A 21,980-nucleotide genomic window follows, 5' to 3' on the forward strand; every position below is an offset into this window, starting at 1 on the left:
CCTGTCCACTGGAAAGAGCAACTCCAATCTTTCCAGCAAGGCCTTCAACCCCTGTCCCTCTGCACCAGGACCATCCTCACTACAGCCACCCACAGGACTGCAGCGCCCTGCCCAGCCTCCTCTGCAGTCTCCTCCTCTGCGCCCTGCCCAGCCTCCTCTGCAGTCTCCTCCTCTGCGGCCTGCCCAGCCTCCTCTGCAGTCTCCTCCTCTGCGCCCTGCCCAGCCCCTCTGCAGTCTCCTCCTCTGCGCCCTGCTCAGCCTCCTCTGCAGTCTCCTCCACAGCCTTCTGTCCAGCCAAGTGCTGCCTCTGCTCCTGCAACATCAACTGGGTCCAGTGTTGCAGACCAGGCTCCTGTAAGTAAGCTTCTCATTATTCGTGTGCAGGTCCTGCAGCGTGATTTCCAATGACCACAAAAAAAGAGGCCGCATTTCCTCTGTGCTGGAAACTTTGCACTGGCTACCTTTTAATAGTAGATTTAATCAAAAAATTGCGCTTTAAGCCATGGAAGCTGAAATGTTTGCGGCCCGGCAGCAGCAGGGAGGATGTATGTTTTGGCTCGTTGGTCTAGGGGTATGATTCTCGCTTAGGGTGCGAGAGGTCCCGGGTTCAAATCCCAGACGAGCCCATTATTAGGCTTTGCTTTTAATCTCTTCAGCCTGATTAGGGCAACCAGGATATTTGTGAGAAATTGGGGATAAAATGTGCCAGAGAGAGGCCGGTTAGCTAAGTTGCTTAGAGCGTGGTGCTAGTAACGCCAAGGTCGCGGGTTTCATCCCCGTACGGGCCACTCATTTTCTCTCTGGGACCTTCGCTCTGCTCTTCTCGAAAATGACGGGCGGTCTCCCAGACATCCCTGCTGGCTAAACCATGCAAGTATCTGTCCGAAATGGCTCAGTTGGGAGAGCGTTAGACTGAAGATCTAAAGGTCCCTGGTTCAATACCGGGTTTCGGCAGAGGAACCACGTCCGCCTCTTTTAGTCTACCTGATTCCACCTAGCCTCATCGCTATCTGCCTCTCAGACAGCCAGCTAGCAGAGTGTGTTGGTTCCATGGTGTAATGATTAGCACTCTGGGCTTTGAATCCAGAAATCCGAGTTCAAATCTCGGTGGAACCTTTTTAGGTTCTTTGCGGAAGGGAGGGAAAAAACAGAGGTGATGCGCAACTGCTGACGTGGCGGTGAAATTGGCACTCTCAAACCGAGTCGGAATTGGGGAAACATAGCTTAAAAAGCAAAGGCTTCATTTGCTCCTTGCTGTCGTGCTTCTGGACTCAATGACTTAAATCCTTGCTATCGTGCTTCTGGACTCAATGACTTAAATCTCTGCTGCTCATGGGAAAAGTTGACACACGCCAAGGTTCCATGGTGTAATGGTTAGCACTCTGGGCTCTGAATCCAGCGATCCGAGTTCAAATTTCGGTGGGACCTGCTTTTGCCAGGAATGTGTGCAGTACCTCGTTCGAAAAAACTTTTTCGGCAGCACTGAGCCGCAAGAGCTCATCTAGGTAGTGCCCCTTGAAGTGGGGCGTAAAAAGGATGGACAGCACTGGAGAATGCAGGCATCGATCCCACTACCTCTCGCTTGCGCCTACTGCTTCCTACCGATTGAGCCAAAGTAAGCCCAAAGTAAGCCCACGTGAGCCAATTGTGTTTCTCTGCTGTGGCTTACCTTTGACCAATCGCGTTCTCTCCTGTGGCTTACTTTTGACCAATCGTGTTTCTCTCCTGTGGCTTACTTTTGACCAATCGCCTTTCTCTCCTGTGGCTTACTTTTGACCAATCGCGTTTCTCTCCTGGCTCTGCTCCTGTGGCTTACTTTTGACCAATCGGCGACCGCTGTTATTATCGTCATCTTTGCAATCTTTGCAACAGGTAAGTCTATTCTTCACGACTCTATAATCGATCATTATTTATTCATAAACAGTGTTTGTTTTTAGACAATTAAACATGGCAATAAAGCCAGCTAGCGTGTAATAGCACACGTTTTCTTCTGTACATGTGAACCTGCAACTTTACCATGATATACAGTTAAAAACATGTCACTACTGTCAAGATAATTAGCCGACCGCTAATTAAGCTATATCCTCCTTAAACCATTTTTTTGTTGTTGTTAATTTAGTATTTTTTGTGTCATTCATTACATTATTTTGAGCACAGGAAGATTTTTACTAAAACCTTTAAAAAAAAAAGTTTAATTCATATATGTTATACTATACTATGTTATACACCAGTATACATATTTATGTTATCTTTTTAAATACTATGTTATACATATTTAAAAAGACATGAATAGGCAAAAACAAGTGTTTTTTTGTTTCAACAAATGATTCTCAACTATGTTATAAAAGATATACCAAAACGATTTGATATACCATTTTAAGTTTTAGATCTGTTTGATGATCATATTATTATGAATTGTCATAAACGCCTTTATGTTATATTTGGTGTTTCTTAGTAATCTCTGCCACAAAAGCTAAACAAAACAAAACGATTTAAGCATGGCATGATACCAGCAAGATTGTACCAAGAAGTGTTATTTATTTTCTTATTAATTAGTTCATCACACTATTTACAATTTGTACACAAGGCAATTCAAAGTGATTCACAGTTGTATAAAAAACAATAATGCTTATGCTCATAATAATAATAATCATTAATTATTATAATATTATAATAATTAATTACATAAAAAAAATGCTGTAGTAAAATACTTTCAGTTGGAATATGACAGCTATGTAACGTTCTGTTTATGCCTGTGTCCTTTCAGATTATGTATGCATACCCGGTTTTACGAAGAACCTCTGAGGGTCGACTCCTTATGGGGCCAACTGAGGAGGCCAATAGGAGGAAGATCGTGTTGGCAGGGAGGGCCAGGTGTAAAGAGGAGGTCCTGGCTGAGGCCACTGCCTTTGTGAGGCAGAATGGAGGGAATCCTGGAGACCAGTTCCTGGTTCTGGCTCACTGCAAGATCCAGTTTGGGAAACACCAGGGTCAGAGGTTCCTGTGGCTGCTGAAGAACTCACTGTGGTATGCCTGCTATCTGGTCAGCAGCATTTTGGGGGAGGAGGAGAGGGACAACCCGCTGTCGGACAACAAACACCTGTTCCTCAGATACACCTCGCAGATCAGGGAGGTAGGCGAGGCTGTAGAGGTGTATCAGAAAAAAACAGGCCATGCTGCAGGAGGCCCAGAGGACAGGAGACTCTTGGTGTCTGATGGTGGAGTTTGGGGATTTTAAGGGTAGGTCAATAAAGGAGGTGTATGAGGACCCAAGCAAGGAGGCCCAGGCTCTCATCACCTACCTGAAGAAGGTAAAGGCCGGGCCTAACACCAATATGGCCCTTTTCAAAGCATACGTGCTGAAGAGGCAGGCTCCAGCCCACGTGCCCACCGCCACTGTGCCCACTGCATCTGTCCTCACTGCTGCTGTGCCCACTGCCACTGTGTCTGTTCCTCCTCCACCTACTGCCACTAAGAACAGCCCACTGCTGGCGACCAATGTGAAGGCCCTGTTGGCGCGGGGGAAGCATTTATTTGCTTCACAGCTGGCACAAAAGATTTTGTCTCCAGCCAAACCCTGTAAGTGGGTAAGTTTTTTCTTTTTTCTCCAGCCACTGCAGGCTCGAGAGGCCCTGCTCTTGCCCCGGCTCGTGCTACTGCCCCTGCTCCTGCCCCTTATCCTGCTCCTCCAGCATTGTGGACCCCTGGCCAGGTGTCCCAGTCGCCTGCAGAGCTTCCTGTCCACTGAAAAGAGCATCTCCCATCTTTCCAGCAAGGCTTTCAACCCCTGTCCTTTTGCACCAGGACTATCCTCACTACAGCCACCCACAGGACTGCAGCGCCCTGCCCAGCCTCCTCTGCAGTCTCCTCATCTGCACCCTGCCCAGCCTCCTCTGCAGTCTCCTCCTGTGCACCCTGCCCAGCCTCCTCTGCAGTCTCCTCCTCTGCGCCCTGCCCAGCCTCCTCTGCAGTCTCCTCCTCTGCGCCCTGCTCAGCCTCCTCTGCAGTCTCCTCCACAGCCTTCTGTCCAGCCAAGTGCTGCCTCTGCTCCTGCAACATCAACTGGGTCCAGTGTTGCGGACCAGGCTCCTGTAAGTAAGCTTCTCATTATTCGTGTGCAGGTCCTGCAGCGTGATTTCCAATGACCACAAAAAAAGAGGCCCCATTTCCTCTGTGCTGGAAACTTTGCACCGGCTACCTTTTAATTGTTGATTTAATAAGAAAATTGCGCTTTAAGCCATGGAAGCTGAAATGTTTGCGGCCCGACAGCAGCACGGAGGAAGTATGTTTCGGCTCGTTGGTCTAGGGGTATGATTCTCGCTCCGGGTGCGAGAGGTCCCGGGTTCAAATCCCGGACGAGCCTATTATTAGGCTTTGCTTTTAATCTCTTCAGCCTGATTAGGGCAACCAGGATATTTCTGAGCAATTGGGGATAAAATGTGCCAGAGAGAGGCCGGTTAGCTCAGTTGGTTATAGCGTGGTGCTAATAACGCCAAGGTCGCGGGTTCGATCCCCGTACGGGCCACTCATTTTCTCTCTGTGACCTTCGTTCTGCTCTTCTCGAAAATGACGGGCGGTCTCCCATACATCCATGCTGGCTAAACCACACAAGTACCTGGCCGAAATAGCTCAGTTGGGAAAGCGTTAGACTGAAGATTTAAAGGTCCCGGGTTTTGGCAGAGGAACAACCTCCGCCTCTATTAGTCTACCATATTCCACCTCTCAGACAGCCAGTTAGCAGGGTGTTTTGGTTCCATGGTGTAATGGTTAGCACTCTGGGCTTTGAATCCAGTGATCCGAGTTCAAATCTCGGTGGAACCTTTTTAGGATCTTTGTGGAAGGGAGGGGAAAAACAGAGGTGATGCGCAACTGCTGACGTGGCGGTGAAATTGGCACTCTCAAACCGAGTCGGAATTGGGGAAACATGGGCTTAAAAGACAAAGGCTTCTTTTGCTCCTTGCTATCGCGCTTCTGGACTGAATGACTTAAATCTCTGCACCTCATGGGAAAAGTTGACACACGCCGAGGTTCCATGGTGTAAGAGTTAGCACTCTGGGCTCTGAATCCAGTGATCCGAATTCAAATCTCGGTGGGACCTTCATTTGCCAGGCTAAACAGCACAAGTACCTGGCTGAAATAGCTCAGTTGGGAGAGTGTTAGACTGAAGATCTAAAGGTCCCTGGTTCAATCTCGGGTTTCGGCAGAGGAACCACGCCCGCCTCCTTTAGGCTACCTGATTCCACCTAGCCTCATCGCTATCTGCCTCTCAGACAGACAGCTGGGAGGGTGTGTTGGTTCCATGGTGTAATGGTTAGCACTCTGGGCTTTGAATCCAGCGATCCGAGTTCAAATCTCGGTAGAACATTTTTTAGGTTCTTCGCGGAAGGGAGGGAAAAAACAGAGGTGATGCGCAACTGCTGACGTGGCGGTGAAATTGGCACTCTCAAACCGAGTCGGAATTGGGGAAACATAGGGTGCTTCTCAATATCCCTCCTCGTCTCCTCGTTCCTCTGTCCTCCATCCTTTGACCCGGAAACCGATCGAGCTCAGCCATCTTGAAGGACATCTCAATTCTCTAATTGCACCGCGAGGAGGCGAGGATCGAGGAGTGAGGAGGCTTTCAGAGGAGTCATGAGCGAGGATACACAGGTGTATCCTATGCGGAAGTGTTTTATTGACTAAACGTGACGCACGTATACATTCTCCTCCCCCTTCACATCGGTCACAATCTGTTTTAAAGTATACTTTACCATTGCAGTTTATATAAACCACACATTACACATATTTCAACAGGGTATCTTGCTTTATTATTATTTATTATGAATTTCTTAAATAAACAAACTGCAACAACATGAGGGCAGATCCTTTGAGCGCTGCTGATGACGCTATGAAGTGACGCTCGAGTGATCAAGTATTCCAATGTATAAAAAAGCTTTCATTCGATTCCTCCATCCTCATTTTTGTCATTCATTACATTATTTTGAGCACAAGAAGATTTTTACTAAAACCTTTAAAAAAAAAGTTTAATTCATATATGTTATACTATACTATGTTATACACCAGTATACATATTTATGTTATCTTTTTAAATACTATGTTATACATATTTAAAAAGACATGAATAGGCAAAAACAAGTGTTTTTTTGTTTCAACAAATGATTCTCAACTATGATATAAAAGATATACCAAAACGATTTGATATACCATTTTAAGTTTTAGATCTGTTTGATGATCATATTATTATGAATTGTCATAAACGCCTTTATGTTATATTTGGTGTTTCTTAGTAATCTCTGCCACAAAAGCTAAACAAAACAAAACGATTTAACCCTCTGGGGTCCTATGTGTTTTTGGGGTCCTGGAGGTGTTCTGACATGCTCTAACATTTGTGCTTTTTCAGTTATTTATAAACATGTTAATGGCAAAGGTGTAAATTCACTCTATATAGCACAAACAGGGCTACCATAATATGTTAGCAAGATGTATGTACATGTTTGTATTTTTGAGAGAATATTGTTTATGCATGGTTATTGAAAAAACTAAAACTTAAAATCTCTGAAATAAGGCCACAAAACACATACTAAATATGTGTCCACAAGACTTTTGACTAATGGATGTTCTCGCCTAGGATTTTTGCTTCAAAATGATCTGAAAATCATCCTTCCAAATCATTCACATAAAACAACACATTGATTTAAATTTAGTAAAACACTTTTTGTTTGGAAAGGCAATATGCGAAATGGGCGTGACTCATGTATAATGGTCTGATTCACACCTGTGAAGACAAAAGACCTGCTTAATGAGCCTGCATAATGAGCTTTTCACAGGTGTGTCACTGAGCCACAAGAAAGAATACAAGGACACAAGAAAAGAAATGTGTATATATACTACAAAATTGGTTCACAGTTGGAAAAATCTATAAAAAAATAGTATTTTTCCACTTGTATTTTTGCTTGCAAATTGTATAATATCCAAGGTGAACATCTCTAGTAATTGTGTAGTTAATTCTCATACTGTATTTTCAGAAAGTTTTGGATATGTATCCTCTCCCCAAATTTGTCACTAATAAAACACAATACAAATAATTTGAAGAGAAGGCTTATATTGACCTTTTAAGATTTTGTTTACATCTACCTTGTAAATATATTATTTGCTATTTTATTAAAAAGGTTACAATTACAGCAACAATTAAAATAACAATATTTCAAGTGTAATATTTCTTTGTAAAAACTAAAGTATACATTTTATCATACATATTTCAAAGTTAAGGATTCATTAGTTTGAATAAAGCCTACATTGGAACAAACACTATAATAGCATCCTAGTTGATGACTTTATTTTTGACAAAACAAACATAGCCTAATATATTTAACATTTGAGCAGAAATTGGTGAACAAAAGCTTATTCAATGTGGCAGTAGTCTATAGTTTAGGCTACAGTAAACAGTTAATAATCTATCCAAAAACTAGTCAACGAAATGTTGTCTTTCATATTTCTTCTGTAACATAGGCATATCGTTTGTTGTTTTTATGATAGCCTATATTAGGGCATATAAATATTAATTTGCAGTTTAATATGTTGCTAATACAAAGACATTTTAACGTTATTTCAACATATTTCAGTCGATTTTCACTCATCTCAGTATAGCAATAGGGTTTGGTAAAAACTGTTCAGTTCATTCATTCACACACAGACGCGATTCATATTTAAACAGTCTTTTTGCAGTTTACATACACTATGATATCGCAATTAGAACACTAATAAAAAAACTTACTTCTCAGATGGATATTTCATATTTCTTTGTAAAAACTAAAGTATACATTTTATCATACATATTTCAAAGTTAAGGATTCATTAGTTTGAATAAAGCCTACATTGGAACAAAGACTATAATAGCATCCTAGTTGATGACTTTATTTCTGACAAAACAAACATAGCCTAATATATAACATTTGAGCAGAAATTGGTGAACAAAAGCTTATTCAATGTGGCAGTAGTCTAGTTTACAGTAAACAGTTAATAATCTATCCAAAACTAGTCGACGAAATGTTGTCTTTCATATTTCGTCTGTAACATAGGCATGTCGTTTTTTGTTTTTATGAGCCTATATTAGGGCATACATATTAATTTGCAGTTTAATACGTTGCTAATACAAAGACATTTTAACGTTATTTCAACATATTTCAGTCGATTTTCACTCATCTCAGTATAGCAATAGGGTTTGGTAAAAACTGTTCAGTTCATTCATTCACACACAGACGCGATTCATATTTAAACAGTCTTTTTGCGGTTTACATACACTATGATATCGCGATTAGAACAATAATAAAAAAAAACTTACTTATCAGATGGATCCGTTGCTCCTCGAAATGAAAAAAAAACAGTACATGTTCCGAGGTAAATGTCCCAGGATTATTCCTCACACAGCCTCGCAAGAAGAAATAGGGTACATTAATCTGATGATTACATTTGTTGTGTCATCGCGTTTATGAGGGGCGTTGACACTTTGCATGTGTTGCTTCAGATCATTTGCGTTTGAATACCACACGCGCTCTCCGTGGGCGTGTCAGATTAGCAGAATAATGAGCTAAGAGAACGATAATGAGATCGGCTGACACCTCTCTCTTTTTTAATAGATTACATAAACAGAGAATATTTATTTTAGTTTTGAATTAGATATTTTGAAAGTACAAACTTAAATGATAATAAAGATATATTGCTCGTGCTTGTGTGAATAGTATTCGCTGAGCTTTGTTTAAGTTTAGAGACGTGCACCAGAATTTTTTTTAACGGAGACAGAGAGGCAGAAAGCACACCCTGTTTATTTTCTTCATTTTACAAAAGCACACGGTTTTGATGTTAATGTGAGTGTACACAAAAAAAAGAAGACCCTCTATAGTTTATAATCATGTGTTGATTTAATTTATATGACCAAAAATGACGGAGTATTTTAAGTCTATGTTGCTGCTATGTGGAAAAAAAACAGCAAAACGCGCCGGCGCGTTTCTCGACCCCAGAGAGTTAAGCATGGCATGATACCAGCAAGATTGTACCAAGAAGTGTTATTTATTTTCTTATTAATTAGTTCATCACACTATTTACAATTTGTACACAAGGCAATTCAAAGTGATTCACAGTTGTATAAAAACAATAATGCTTATGCTCATAATAATAATAATCATTAATTATTATAATATTATAATAATTAATTACATTAAAAAGAAATTCTGTAGTAAAATACTTTCAGTTGGAATATGACAGCTATGTAACGTTCTGTTTATGCCTGTGTCCTTTCAGATTATGTATGCATACCCGGTTTTACGAAGAACCTCTGAGGGTCGACTCCTTATGGGGCCAACTGAGGAGGCCAATAGGAGGAAGATCGTGTTGGCAGGGAAGGCCAGGTGTAAGGAGGAGGTCCTGGCTGAGGCCACTGCCTTTGTGAGGCAGAATGGAGGGAATCCTGGAGACCAGTTCCTGGTTCTGGCTCACTGCAAGATCCAGTTTGGGAAACACCAGGGTCAGAGGTTCCTGTGGCTGCTGGAGAACTCACTGGGGTATGCCTGCTATCTGGTCAGCAGCATTTTGGGGGAGGAGGAGAGGGACAACCCGCTGTCGGACAACAAACACCTGTTCCTCAGATACACCTCGCAGATCAGGGAGGTAGGCGAGGCTGTGGAGGTGTATCATATAAAACAGGCCATGCTGCAGGAGGCCCAGAGGACAGGAGACTCTGGATGTCTGATGGTGGAGTTTGGGGATTTTAAGGGTAGGTCAATGAAGGAGGTGTATGAGGACCCAAGCAAGGAGGCCCAGGCTCTCATCACCTACCTGAAGAAGGCAAAGACCAGGCCTAACACCAATATGGCCCTTTTCAAAGCATACGTGCTGAAGAGGCAGGCTCCAGCCCACGTGCCCACCACCACTGTGCCCACTGCATCTGTCCTCACTGCTGCTGTGCCCACTGCCACTGTGTCTGTTCCTCCTCCACCTACTGCCACTAAGAACAGGCAACTGCTGGCGACCAATGTGAAGGCCCTGTTGGCGCAGGGGAAGCATTTATTTGCTTCACAGCTGGCACAGAAGATTTTGGCTCCAGCCAAACCCTGTAAGTGATTTGCAAGCTTTAAAATCATTACATTATATATTATGCAGTATATATGTCTAACGAAAATACGTGTTCAACAGCTGCAGGACCACGTGTACATCCTGCGTCTGAGTCCGCAGCCCGGAGACAGCTCTTTACATGTGGTGAGTATCACTTAACGCATACAAGTGTGTTGGTGACATGTGCTTAGTGTTTTATGTTATTTTACAGACTCTGCTGCTACGGATTTTTTTGAGGAGGAAGATGACCTGGAGATGGCAACTGTAGCCTCGCAAGCTGAGGAACAACTTCCTCAAGGTATGTAAATCTTAAACAATATTTTACAAACAATTACAAATAAAACAAAACAGTATTTTTTAAATGACATATTATTTTATTTCACAACACAGAGGAATGGCACTTCTCAGGTGGAAAAAAGATAGGAAAAAAGATAATTTAAAGGTGTATGTAAAAGGTTTTATTTCATTTTTTATCGTAATCACTGACTAAAGCTCATTCTTGTCATCTCACACTCCCCTTGGAATAAGTGGCTGTTGTAGTGTTTGGTCTGCTTCGCTTCACACTTGGCTGATCCCATCTTTTTTTCTTCTTGTATTTCTTCTAATGGTGCTTGGATGAAAAACAGGATGATTTTCACTGCTTCCTTCCATCTTTTCATCATCATGTCATCTCTCTACTAATCATACATGCTTTGCAGTAAACCTTGTAATCGCAGTAGCTGTCCAGCAGAGCTGAGAAAGTCATGCAGTGAAAGTCTAAAACAATAAGATAATTTTGTTGTGTTTTTTTACGCTCCAGCCACTGCAGGCTCGAGAGGCCCTGCCCCTGCCCCGGCTCGTGCTACTGCCCCTGCTCCTGCCCCTTATCCTGCTCCTCCAGCATTGTGGACCCCTGGCCAGGTGTCCCAGTCGCCTGCAGAGCTTCCTGTCCACTGGAAAGAGCATCTCCCATCTTTCCAGCAAGGCTTTCAACCCCTGTCCTTTTGCACCAGGACCATCCTCACTACAGCCACCCACAGGACTGCAGCGCCCTGCCCAGCCTCCTCTGCAGTCTCCTCCTCTGCACCCTGCCCAGCCTCCTCTGCAGTCTCCTCCTGTGCACCCTGCCCAGCCTCCTCTGCAGTCTCCTCCTCTGCGCCCTGCCCAGCCTCCTCTGCAGTCTCCTCCTCTGCGCCCTGCTCAGCCTCCTCTGCAGTCTCCTCCACAGCCTTCTGTCCAGCCAAGTGCTGCCTCTGCTCCTGCAACATCAACTGGGTCCAGTGTTGCAGACCAGGCTCCTGTAAGTAAGCTTCTCATTATTCGTGTGCAGGTCCTGCAGCGTGATTTCCAATGACCACAAAAAAAGAGGCCCCATTTCCTCTGTGCTGGAAACTTTGCACCGGCTACCTTTTAATTGTTGATTTAATAAGAAAATTGCGCTTTAAGCCATGGAAGCTGAAATGTTTGCGGCCTGACAGCAGCACGGAGGATGTATGTTTCGGCTCGTTGGTCTAGGGGTATGATTCTCGCTTAGGGTGCGAGAGGTCCCGGGTTCAAATCCCGGACGAGCCCATTATTAGGCTTTGCTTTTAATCTCTTCAGCCTGATTAGGGCAACCAGGATATTTCTGAGCAATTGGGGATAAAATGTGCCAGAGAGAGGCCGGTTAGCTCAGTTGGTTAGAGCGTGGTGCTAATAACCCCAAGGTCGCGGGTTCGATCCCCGTACGGGCCACTCATTTTCTCTCTGTGACCTTCGTTCTGCTCTTCTCGAAAATGACGGGCGGTCTCCCATACATCCATGCTGGCTAAACCACACAAGTACCTGGCCGAAATAGCTCAGTTGGGAGAGCGTTAGACTGAAGATCTAAAGGTCCCTGGTTCAATCCCGGGTTTCGGCAGAGGAACAACCTCTGCCTCTTTTACTCTACCTTATTCCACCTCTCAGACAGCCAGTTAGCAGGGTGTTTTGGTTTCATGGTGTAATGGTTAGCACTCTGGGCTTTGAATCCAGCGATCCGAGTTCAAATCTCGGTGGAACCTTTTTAGGATCTTTGCGGAAGGGAGGGGAAAAACAGAGGTGATGCGCAACTGCTGACGTAGCGGTGAAATTGGCACTCTCAAACCGAGTCGGAATTGGGGAAACATGGGCTTAAAAGGCAAAGGCTTCTTTTGCTCCTTGCTATCGCGCTTCTGGACTGAATGACTTAAATCTCTGCACCTCATGGGAAAAGTTGACACACGCCGAGGTTCCATGGTGTAAGGGTTAGCACTCTGGGCTCTGAATCCAGTGATCTGAATTCAAATCTCGGTGGGACCTTCATTTGCCAGGCTAAACAGCACGAGTATCTGGCCGAAATAGCTCAGTTGGGAGAGTGTTAGACTGAAGATCTAAAGGTCCCTGGTTCAATCTCGGGTTTCGGCAGAGGAACCACGCCCGCCTCCTTTAGGCTACCTGATTCCACCTAGCCTCATCGCTATCTGCCTCTCAGACAGACAGCTGGGAGGGTGTGTTGGTTCCATGGTGTAATGGTTAGCACTCTGGGCTTTGAATCCAGCGATCCGAGTTCAAATCTCGGTAGAACATTTTTTAGGTTCTTCGCGGAAGGGAGGGAAAAAACAGAGGTGATGCGCAACTGCTGACGTGGCGGTGAAATTGGCACTCTCAAACCGAGTCGGAATTGGGGAAACATAGGGTGCTTCTCAATATCCCTCCTCGTCTCCTCGTTCCTCTGTCCTCCATCCTATGACCCGGAAACCGATCGAGCTCAGCCATCTTGAAGGACATCTCAATTCTCTAATTGCACCGCGAGGAGGCGAGGATCGAGGAGTGAGGAGGCTTTCAGAGGAGTCATGAGCGAGGATACACAGGTGTATCCTATGCGGAAGTGTTTTATTGACTAAACGTGACGCACGTATACATTCTCCTCCCCCTTCACATCGGTCACAATCTGTTTTAAAGTGTACTTTACCTTTGCAGTTTATATAAACCACACATTACACATATTTCAACAGGGTATCTTGCTTTATTATTATTTATTATGAATTTCTTAAATAAACAAACTGCAACAACATGAGGGCAGATCCTTTGAGCGCTGCTGATGACGCTATGAAGTGACGCTCGAGTGATCAAGTATTCCAATGTATAAAAAAGCTTTCATTCGATTCCTCCATCCTCATTTTTGTCATTCATTACATTATTTTGAGCACAAGAAGATTTTTACTAAAACCTTTTAAAAAAAAAGTTTAATTCATGTTATACTATACTATGTTATACACCAGTATACATATTTATTTTATCTTTTTAAATACTATGTTATACATATTTAAAAATACATGAATAGGCAAAAACAAGTGTTTTTTTGTTTCAACAAATGACTCTCAACTATGTTATAAAAGATATACCAAAACGATTTGATATACCATTTTAAGTTTTAGATCTGTTTGATGATCATATTATTATGAATTGTCATAAACGCCTTTATGTTATATTTGGTGTTTCTTAGTAATCTCTGCCACAAAAGCTAAACAAAACAAAACGATTTAAGCATGGCATGATACCAGCAAGATTGTACCAAGAAGTGTTATTTATTTTCTTATTAATAAGTTCATCACACTATTTACAATTTGTACACAAGGCAATTCAAAGTGATTCACAGTTGTATAAAAAACAATAATGCTTATGCTCATAATAATAATAATAATATTCATTAATTATTATAATATTATAATAATTAATTACATAAAAAACAAATGCTGTAGCAAAATACTTTCAGTTGGAATATGACAGCTATGTAACGTTCTGTTTATGCCTGTGTCCTTTCAGATTATGTATGCATACCCGGTTTTACGAAGAACCTCTGAGGGTCGACTCCTTATGGGGCCAACTGAGGAGGCCAATAGGAGGAAGATCGTGTTGGCAGGGAGGGCCAATGTTGTGGTTTTCAATCTTTCTGAAAAATAACTTCACAGAGATCTTTGATGCCAGAAATAATTAGACTTTATTTTCGAACGCCGTCCATAGAACGGCGCTCTAACGCTCTCTGGCCCTCTGGCCTTCCAGTGCGCTCCCGAGTACATTTTGGTTCAGAGTTATATACATACTTCTTCTTCCAAAGAAGGTAACACACCCTATAGATAGTTTTGGGTAAAGGTCTTTTACCATGTGACTTCTCAGAATAGAATTTTCTGCAGCAAACAACATTCCATTCAAGGTCTTTCACATACACAGAGGAAATCCAAAGTCACAGACAGAAGAAATAATTGTGTCCAAATATATAGCAAAATTACTTGTTTTCTAAATAATAAAATCTTCTACATTCCCTCCTCTGAGGCTTATCTAAGCCTCACTTTCACTAGCTTTTTCCAGAGTGTAATTTCAAAATCCAGCTCCCTCAGTTATGCTACCTGGTGACTCAATTTGAGTCACTCATTCTCCTTTCCAATTACTGGATTAAGCCACCACACTCCGGAGGAGCACTCGAGCCAAACATCTTCTTCCATACATTTTATTTCTTTTAGTTGTTCTTTCTTTTTTGTTTATTGGAAAAAGTAAAAGAATCGAGGTCTCCTAGTCAGACAAACTGAAACATTGTTATAAGTGTGTGTATACCTTTGTTCTTGCATTGCATGTATTTGTCACAGTTATGTAGACTATATCAAACATAAAAGTCTCTTATACTATTGAAAGTTTTCTTGCGGTGCAGATGTCCTCTAGGGTCTGGCTCATCAATTATCTTCTTCGTCCTCAATTCCTCATTTAATGGAATCAACATCCAGGGTTTGTAAATATCAATTTGGTTGCCCTCTCAAATTAGTTTTCATTATCTTTTTTCCGCATTTTCATTCGTTTAACCGTGGTTTTCCAACTAGTGATCTTACTATACAAAGTACAAAACAGAATAATAACCCACTTTCAATATCTCTAATTGAGAAAATCATAATTTTCCAGACTTTACATTAAGTTTTCCTTAACTTTTGCTCTTAAGGTTTTTTAACATGATCATAATCGCTAAATTTTCCTCCCTGCGCAATATTATTTAGTAAAAGTGCAACACTGATCACCAAACATAAGTCATTCTACTTTTTTTATATAATTGTTTTTCTCCTAATGCAGACAAAGCATTATAATAAATATCTGCTTATTATAGTAGTCTAATTGATTTATTATGCATTTTTGTTCTACTTGATCCATATGACTATTAATTCAAAATATGGCTGGGTAAACATAACTCTCTCATTTTTATCACTTCTTATGAGAGAATATCATTTCTTAGATTCGAAGAATCCATCTTTTAGTCAGTCAATTTTAGTGAACAGAACACTTTACACCCATCTAATAAATTGCAATACATTTCACTTACTTTCTATTTTATTACCAAATTTAAACAATAAATTCCATTTTGACCTTTTTAATCTTGCGTGTTGCTTCTCATTCTCATTGTAGCTCCTCAGTTCAAGACTAAACTGAATACATTTTCTTCGTTTCTACTAATTTCTAAATAAACTATCATGAATAAACTAATTATGTGTCATGTAATCACTCTAACTAAGAAAGCTTCAGAGCAATGTTACATTTATCTCATAAAAGTCATTCAATAAACTTATTAGACAATTAGAAAAATAACTCTAGAGAACAACTTTTTGCACTCTTACATATTCCTTATATGTACATTTCTTTTTCTTTATATCTAACAATCTAAAAGTTTGTCTATCATCCTTTTAAACCATTAGCATTATAACTTAATTATTATTAAAACTTCCTTGTATTCGTATGCAATTTATTTTCAATCTTCAATACTTCTGTTTAGTTGACCCATTATCTGACGTTATTTTTGCTTAGACTTCCAATCTAAGGATTACTTCTCTGTCAGAGATTTAATTTCTGTTCCTGCCCTCCTCTGTTGATTTCATTGCTTTTACCCATCTATATCATGTCCACATGGTATACTGATATATGGCCTATTTTTGTCGCTGTTCTTTTCTTAACTTTGTTTTTGCCACAAATTTCACAAAACTTTGCAAAAATGCCTTTTAATTTAAAATGCCTTTAATTTTATCTTCATTTTAATTTTTAATTTCCTTATCTTACTCCCCCCTTTGCGCACTGGTTTAAAACCATTGCGCATCTGGACTGAGAATATTCAAAAGTATTCATTGGTTCGACAATCTGTCCTTCATGTGAAATGCCAAATATCTATTTTTGACCCCCCTCTGGTGCCATTTAGATTGTTCACAAGGGCTTGTTTGTTACTGAATTTCAATAACTTCTTGTAAGTCTATAAACTTTCTATAAGTACTACTTAATATTAGTCAATTGCATATTGAATCAAATCTTATAAATTCAATTTTGACATTGAATATTTGTTAATACCCAGTGTTAATACTTGCTTTAATTTCAACTGTAGCCTTAAATTAATTAAGTATATCCTTGTATTGACAAGTTACATCTGAGTACCCATTAAGATTTATTTTAAAGTTATTTTTAGTTCTAAAATTTTCCTTCATGTATTGTCTTAATTCCCATTATGCTATATCAATTTCTTAAATTAATTGTTAACATTATTTTAGTTTCTTTTCTTTTTTTCATTATCATTGTTTTCTATGTTGCTTTAATATATTTTTACTTTCAATCATTTTTGTTATGGTGGGGTTATTATTAAGTTGCTACTGAATCTATTCAAGGGCTGAACATTCAATCATAGGAAAGTTGGTTGATGTTGACTATTGTTTGAGCTTGTACTCATCTCTGTTGAGTCTCTCTTTTGCACAGTTCTTCTCATTCCTGTGTTTCTGGTTAAGTTTGTCTTTTCTTCCATTCATGATTTGATTATTCTGTTAACCTTGTCATCAATCATTAGATCTTTCACCAGGGTGTCTCCAGTGAGTCGTTCGTTGCAATGGACTCTTTCTCTCATTGTCAGCATGTCCTTGATCCCTCACTTCAGTTGTGGGGGCTTGCTGAAGTCAGTTGGTTTATTTTAAGTTGAGAGGCATGGACTCAAATGTCACACTGTTGATCACTTCTTCTGAAATTACAAAGCATAGTTACTGGTTCTTTTTGTCAGACTCGTCCCAGAATCCTTCCTGGAATTGAGCTGCTGCTATCTGTAAATTAAAGCTTAATTATTTTTGTTAGTGACAACAACATATAATTTCAATCATCTGCTCATCTGTCCCATTGTCCTTCTCGATACTTACCTGTAGAAAGGTCATGTGGGCTGAGTGGTGTCCTTTCTGCCTTCATTAACAGCAGGACTTTAATCCATATATTCTCATTTGTTTTTCATAAATTTGACTTTTGATCATTATTTGCAACTTTTTGCATTTTTCTCACAATAAATTTCAATGTACTCTTATAATTACTCAATTCAACTCAGTTATCTCTTTGTCTTGAGTTCCACTATAAGCACATTATTTATTAGGCATCTTGGACAATACTCAACCCACTTTGACAAAAGTTACAAGACAATATTTCATACTTTTGACAAAGATCAGCTCCATCATGATATGCTGAAAAGAAAGGCAGACGTGTTATGCTGCAAAGGAAGTCAGATATGTTATGCGCTGCGCAAATGTGGCACTGTTTTTTCTATTTTTATTTTTCTCTTTTTATTCTTTGTTTTTTCATATTGTTACTTCAGTTCCTGACCAGGAAATTTAACCATATGCATCCATGGTCATTATTTTATTGGGCAGAATTTGCCCTGTGGGCCCACATGTTAAATTTTAAATACAGCTGTATTGGCAAAATAATTGATTTGCCTTAGTGTCTCTTCAGACACCATCTCTCACTCATTCACACTCAGTGTCTCTCTCACACACGCTGGCCAGCATACACTCTTACAGGTTGTGCTCTAAATGTGGCATCCTATAATTTTAGCCAAGGGTTGATCAGGTCAACACAGCTATCTCAAACACTACTGTGAAGTGTCAATGATCATAAGCTTTAGTTTAACACCGTTGTTATAATCCTTTTTTTCTTTTTACAAATTCTAATAGACTAAGTATTTTAGAATAATAAGCCTGCCAATTGTAATTTTTCAAATACATTTTGTCATTTATTTTTCTTATTTTTCCTAATCTTTTTTTTTTTGTTTTTTTGCTCATGAGCTGCTTTAAGAAATTGGAGATCTCTGCGTAATCTTGGATCCATGGCCAACAACATTTCCATCTCATTATCCCAGTTCTGACAGCATTTTTTGCGATTTCATAAGCTTGGACTTTTGGAGTAATTTTTTCTCCAATCTATATCTCTAAAAACTTAGCAAAACAAAATGTAGTGACCAGTATCATTGTTTTGCAAACAATAATAATAATTCTTTGACATTTTGCGTCTATCTTTTTCTTTGCTACAGAATAATTTTTCATGCTTTTAGCCCTATAATTGTTTAATATAATAGCCCTCACTATAACAAATCCAGCCTCAGTTTGAACTAGTGAGTTGAGCACCCACTTCTCTCTTTCAGTGTATTCTCTTTCTTTTTTATATGGCTGGACTTGAACCTACTGGAAAAGCAAAGGGTTAGTTTAGCAGAGAATATAAAGAATTGCTTATGAGACCAGTGAATAATCAGAATGAATAAAGTTAATATAATAACTAAATTTGAAGCAGTCTCTAGAGTGATCATTGAAGTTGCCACACCTGTGTTGCCCGTAAGGGAAGGGTTTCGGTCAGTTCTTCTGTTTTTAGATGATCAGTCTGTTGAAGCTTCTTGGCTGTCGCTCTGCATGTGTCGTCAGCCTAGCTGTCACTCAAGGCTTGGTGTAAACAGGAATATAGGCTCTGTTGTTTCTCTGCCCCTTCTCAGTTTGGGCTTTGATAGATTTTGCCACAGCTTTGCATCTCAGGATTTTCCTCTTGTCCTCAGGAAAAAGTCTCCAGTGAAATAGTGAACGTTTCACCTTTTCCAGCATTAAATCAGTCTTTCTCCATGCCAGAAAGTGGTCATCTTCAGAAGGGGAGCTGAAAGCCCCTCACCCTCTCTTCTTCTTCTCTCTGCAGTCGTCTTTGACCTTTCACCTCTTCCATTCGACACTGAAGCCATCTGAAACTTGAACACTCAGAGAGCTGCATAGATCAAATTAGTCTTTATAAATATTTGTTCCTGAGCTATTAGCTCTTTATCTAAATTCCACTTTTAACCATCTTTTTCCTAGTTCTTTTTTACTATATAATAATCACTGGTTGACAACAGCAGTTCTCCCATTCTATTTTTAGTAAAGCAAGTTCTTCGTTGCAGGAAAAAGCAAGCTATTTCTTCATTGCAATATCAGCAATAATCTAACTTTGATTTTCTGAGTATAATACAATTAAATAATTTCCCTATCATAAAATCAGCCTTCAATCGTTCTTCTGTATTTGCATGCTGTGCTCAAAATAATCTAACATGGTGAATACATTTTTCCTCACCCATTCCCAACAATTCCCATTTACTACAATTCTAAGATTGCTGTAAATTATTTATGACTGTTGAAACTTTGTCACTCAATCTTGTTCACTTTTAGCACACTGCACAAGTTATTTTTTCTTAGCACAACCTTAATTATCTACAATGGAATCATTTTTCTCACTTTGTCTTCAGGGATAATGAGATACAAATTTTAGACGTCTTCAGATATAAGATATAATATATTAAGCACGTGCATTCTTATTTATTTATCCATTAATATATATCAGTCCATTTATTAATATATATTTTATACTTTAACTTATTTATACTACAATAATCTGCAAGACTAATATCTTGAAACAATTGTTTTCTTTTACTATTTCCTTTACTTTTAATACTCATTTATAAAGTACTTGTCTCTCAAGCACATTCACACATTCCTTGTCACCTATTTTTAACCACAGTCACAGTCAAGCAGACACACAGGACAGGATCCTACATTCACTCTACTCACACAACACATTGACAATACAATAACTTTAAACTATAAGACCTCTGCGATTCACTCCCTCCGACACAACAGAGTCATATACTACATAGCTTTTCCGTACAGTCCCTTGTTAACCTATAACAAGGCGGTAACCAAAAGCTAAACTTATCTGTGCAATATTCGCCATCCTTCCAGGCCCTCTTGGCGAAATCCACATAAAACTTACCCAGTCCCTTGTTAACCTATAACAAGGTGGTAACAATAAACCAAACTTAATCTGTGCACATGCAATTAACTTATTATCCTCAAGGCCCTCTTAATAAGTAACACAGAGTTCTGGTAACCTTTACCAGTATACTTAATGATACCCAATACCATTAAAATCTACAATAAGTTGGTAACCTTTACCAGTATACTTAATGATACCCAATACCATTAAAATCTACAATAAGTTGGTAACCTTTACCAATAAACTCAAACTCTTGCTAATCATCCATCCAGGCCCTCTTGATTTAGCAAACACAGATTCTTACATACGTACGACAAAACATTTAGCGGCACGTCAGCAGTACCAATATTCATACAACCTGCATCAGATTATATAAACACTGGCAAACACTAACGGGAGCTCCGCCGCGCTATAACACAGTACTTGATATCATCAACAACAATAGACACTTATTTCTATAATCAAAGATCCTCTTTTCAATTTTTTAGTTCTTTAAACTTGGAGAAGCATTTTAAAGGGTCTTACCACTCTGGCTCACTGGTGACAACACATACTTTTTCAAAAGCAAAAATTGCTCACCTCAAATTACAGTGGCCACTGTTGTCTGTGTCGGTCACCAGTGTTGCCTTTCGTGGTTCCTTCAGCCTCAACCCAAGTCCTGCCGGGGTCGCCAAATGTTGTGGTTTTCAATCTTTCTGAAAAATAACTTCACAGAGATCTTTGATGCCAGAAATAATTAGACTTTATTTTCGAACGCCGTCCCGTTCCATAGAACGGCTCTCTAACGCTCTCTGGCCCTCTGGCCTTCCAGTGCGCTCCCAAGTACATTTTGGTTCAGAGTTATATACATACTTCTTCTTCCAAAGAAGGTAACACACCCTATAGATAGTTTTGGGTAAAGGTCTTTTACCATGTGACTTCTCAGCATAGAATTTTCTGCAGCAAACAACATTCCATTCAAGGTCTTTCACATACACAGAGGAAATCCAAAGTCACAGACAGAAGAAATAATTGTGTCCAAATATATAGCAAAATTACTTGTTTTCTAAATAATAAAATCTTCTACATAAGGAGGAGGTCCTGGCTGAGGCCACTGCCTTTGTGAGGCAGAATGGAGGGAATCCTGGAGACCAGTTCCTGGTTCTGGCTCACTGCAAGATCCAGTTTGGGAAACACCAGGGTCAGATTTTCCTGTGGCTGCTGGAGAACTCACTGGGGTATGCCTGCTATCTGGTCAGCAGCATTTTGGGGGAGGAGGAGAGGGACAACCCGCTGTCGGACAACAAACACCTGTTCCTCAGATACACCTCGCAGATCAGGGAGGTAGGCGAGGCTGTGGAGGTGTATCATATAAAACAGGCCATGCTGCAGGAGGCCCAGAGGACAGGAGACTCTGGATGTCTGATGGTGGAGTTTGGGGATTTTAAGGGTAGGTCAATGAAGGAGGCGTATGAGGACCCAAGCAAGGAGGCCCAGGCTCTCATCACCTACCTGAAGAAGGCAAAGGCCAGGCCTAACACCAATATGGCCCTTTTCAAAGCATACGTGCTGAAGAGGCAGGCTCCAGCCCACGTGCCCACCACCACTGTGCCCACTGCATCTGTCCTCACTGCTGCTGTGCCCACTGCCACTGTGTCTGTTCCTCCTCCACCTACTGCCACTAAGAACAGGCCACTGCTGGCGACCAATGTGAAGGCCATGTTGGCGCGGGGGAAGCATTTATTTGCTTCACAGCTGGCACAAAAGATTTTGTCTCCAGCCAAACCCTGTAAGTGATTTGCAAG

General features: G+C 40.6%; 12 non-coding genes across 12 annotated transcripts; all 12 read left to right on the forward strand.

Moving 5' to 3' along the window:
• Positions 1-554: 554 nt before the first annotated feature.
• Positions 555-626, forward strand: trnap-agg (transfer RNA proline (anticodon AGG)). The gene has a single exon. It is a non-coding gene; the product is annotated as a tRNA-Pro (tRNA).
• Positions 627-881: 255 nt separating this feature from the next.
• Positions 882-954, forward strand: trnaf-gaa (transfer RNA phenylalanine (anticodon GAA)). The gene has a single exon. It is a non-coding gene; the product is annotated as a tRNA-Phe (tRNA).
• Positions 955-1,044: 90 nt separating this feature from the next.
• Positions 1,045-1,116, forward strand: trnaq-uug (transfer RNA glutamine (anticodon UUG)). Its single transcript has one exon. It is a non-coding gene; the product is annotated as a tRNA-Gln (tRNA).
• A 240-nt stretch (positions 1,117-1,356) lies between these two features.
• On the forward strand, positions 1,357-1,428 carry trnaq-cug (transfer RNA glutamine (anticodon CUG)). The gene has a single exon. It is a non-coding gene; the product is annotated as a tRNA-Gln (tRNA).
• A 2,863-nt stretch (positions 1,429-4,291) lies between these two features.
• trnap-cgg (transfer RNA proline (anticodon CGG)) lies at positions 4,292-4,363 on the forward strand. Its single transcript has one exon. It is a non-coding gene; the product is annotated as a tRNA-Pro (tRNA).
• Positions 4,364-4,451: 88 nt separating this feature from the next.
• Positions 4,452-4,525, forward strand: trnai-aau (transfer RNA isoleucine (anticodon AAU)). Its single transcript has one exon. It is a non-coding gene; the product is annotated as a tRNA-Ile (tRNA).
• A 224-nt stretch (positions 4,526-4,749) lies between these two features.
• trnaq-uug (transfer RNA glutamine (anticodon UUG)) lies at positions 4,750-4,821 on the forward strand. Its single transcript has one exon. It is a non-coding gene; the product is annotated as a tRNA-Gln (tRNA).
• Positions 4,822-11,586: 6,765 nt separating this feature from the next.
• Positions 11,587-11,658, forward strand: trnap-agg (transfer RNA proline (anticodon AGG)). Its single transcript has one exon. It is a non-coding gene; the product is annotated as a tRNA-Pro (tRNA).
• An 88-nt stretch (positions 11,659-11,746) lies between these two features.
• Positions 11,747-11,820, forward strand: trnai-aau (transfer RNA isoleucine (anticodon AAU)). The gene has a single exon. It is a non-coding gene; the product is annotated as a tRNA-Ile (tRNA).
• A 93-nt stretch (positions 11,821-11,913) lies between these two features.
• On the forward strand, positions 11,914-11,986 carry trnaf-gaa (transfer RNA phenylalanine (anticodon GAA)). The gene has a single exon. It is a non-coding gene; the product is annotated as a tRNA-Phe (tRNA).
• Positions 11,987-12,056: 70 nt separating this feature from the next.
• Positions 12,057-12,128, forward strand: trnaq-uug (transfer RNA glutamine (anticodon UUG)). Its single transcript has one exon. It is a non-coding gene; the product is annotated as a tRNA-Gln (tRNA).
• A 309-nt stretch (positions 12,129-12,437) lies between these two features.
• trnaf-gaa (transfer RNA phenylalanine (anticodon GAA)) lies at positions 12,438-12,510 on the forward strand. The gene has a single exon. It is a non-coding gene; the product is annotated as a tRNA-Phe (tRNA).
• The last annotated feature ends 9,470 nt before the right edge of the window (positions 12,511-21,980 follow it).

The sequence above is a fragment of the Siphateles boraxobius genome, unplaced genomic scaffold, assembly GCF_051911475.1.
Source record: "Siphateles boraxobius isolate OS27281-9 unplaced genomic scaffold, OSU_SipBor_1 19, whole genome shotgun sequence".
In the NCBI taxonomy this organism is placed as follows: domain Eukaryota; kingdom Metazoa; phylum Chordata; class Actinopteri; order Cypriniformes; family Leuciscidae; genus Siphateles; species Siphateles boraxobius.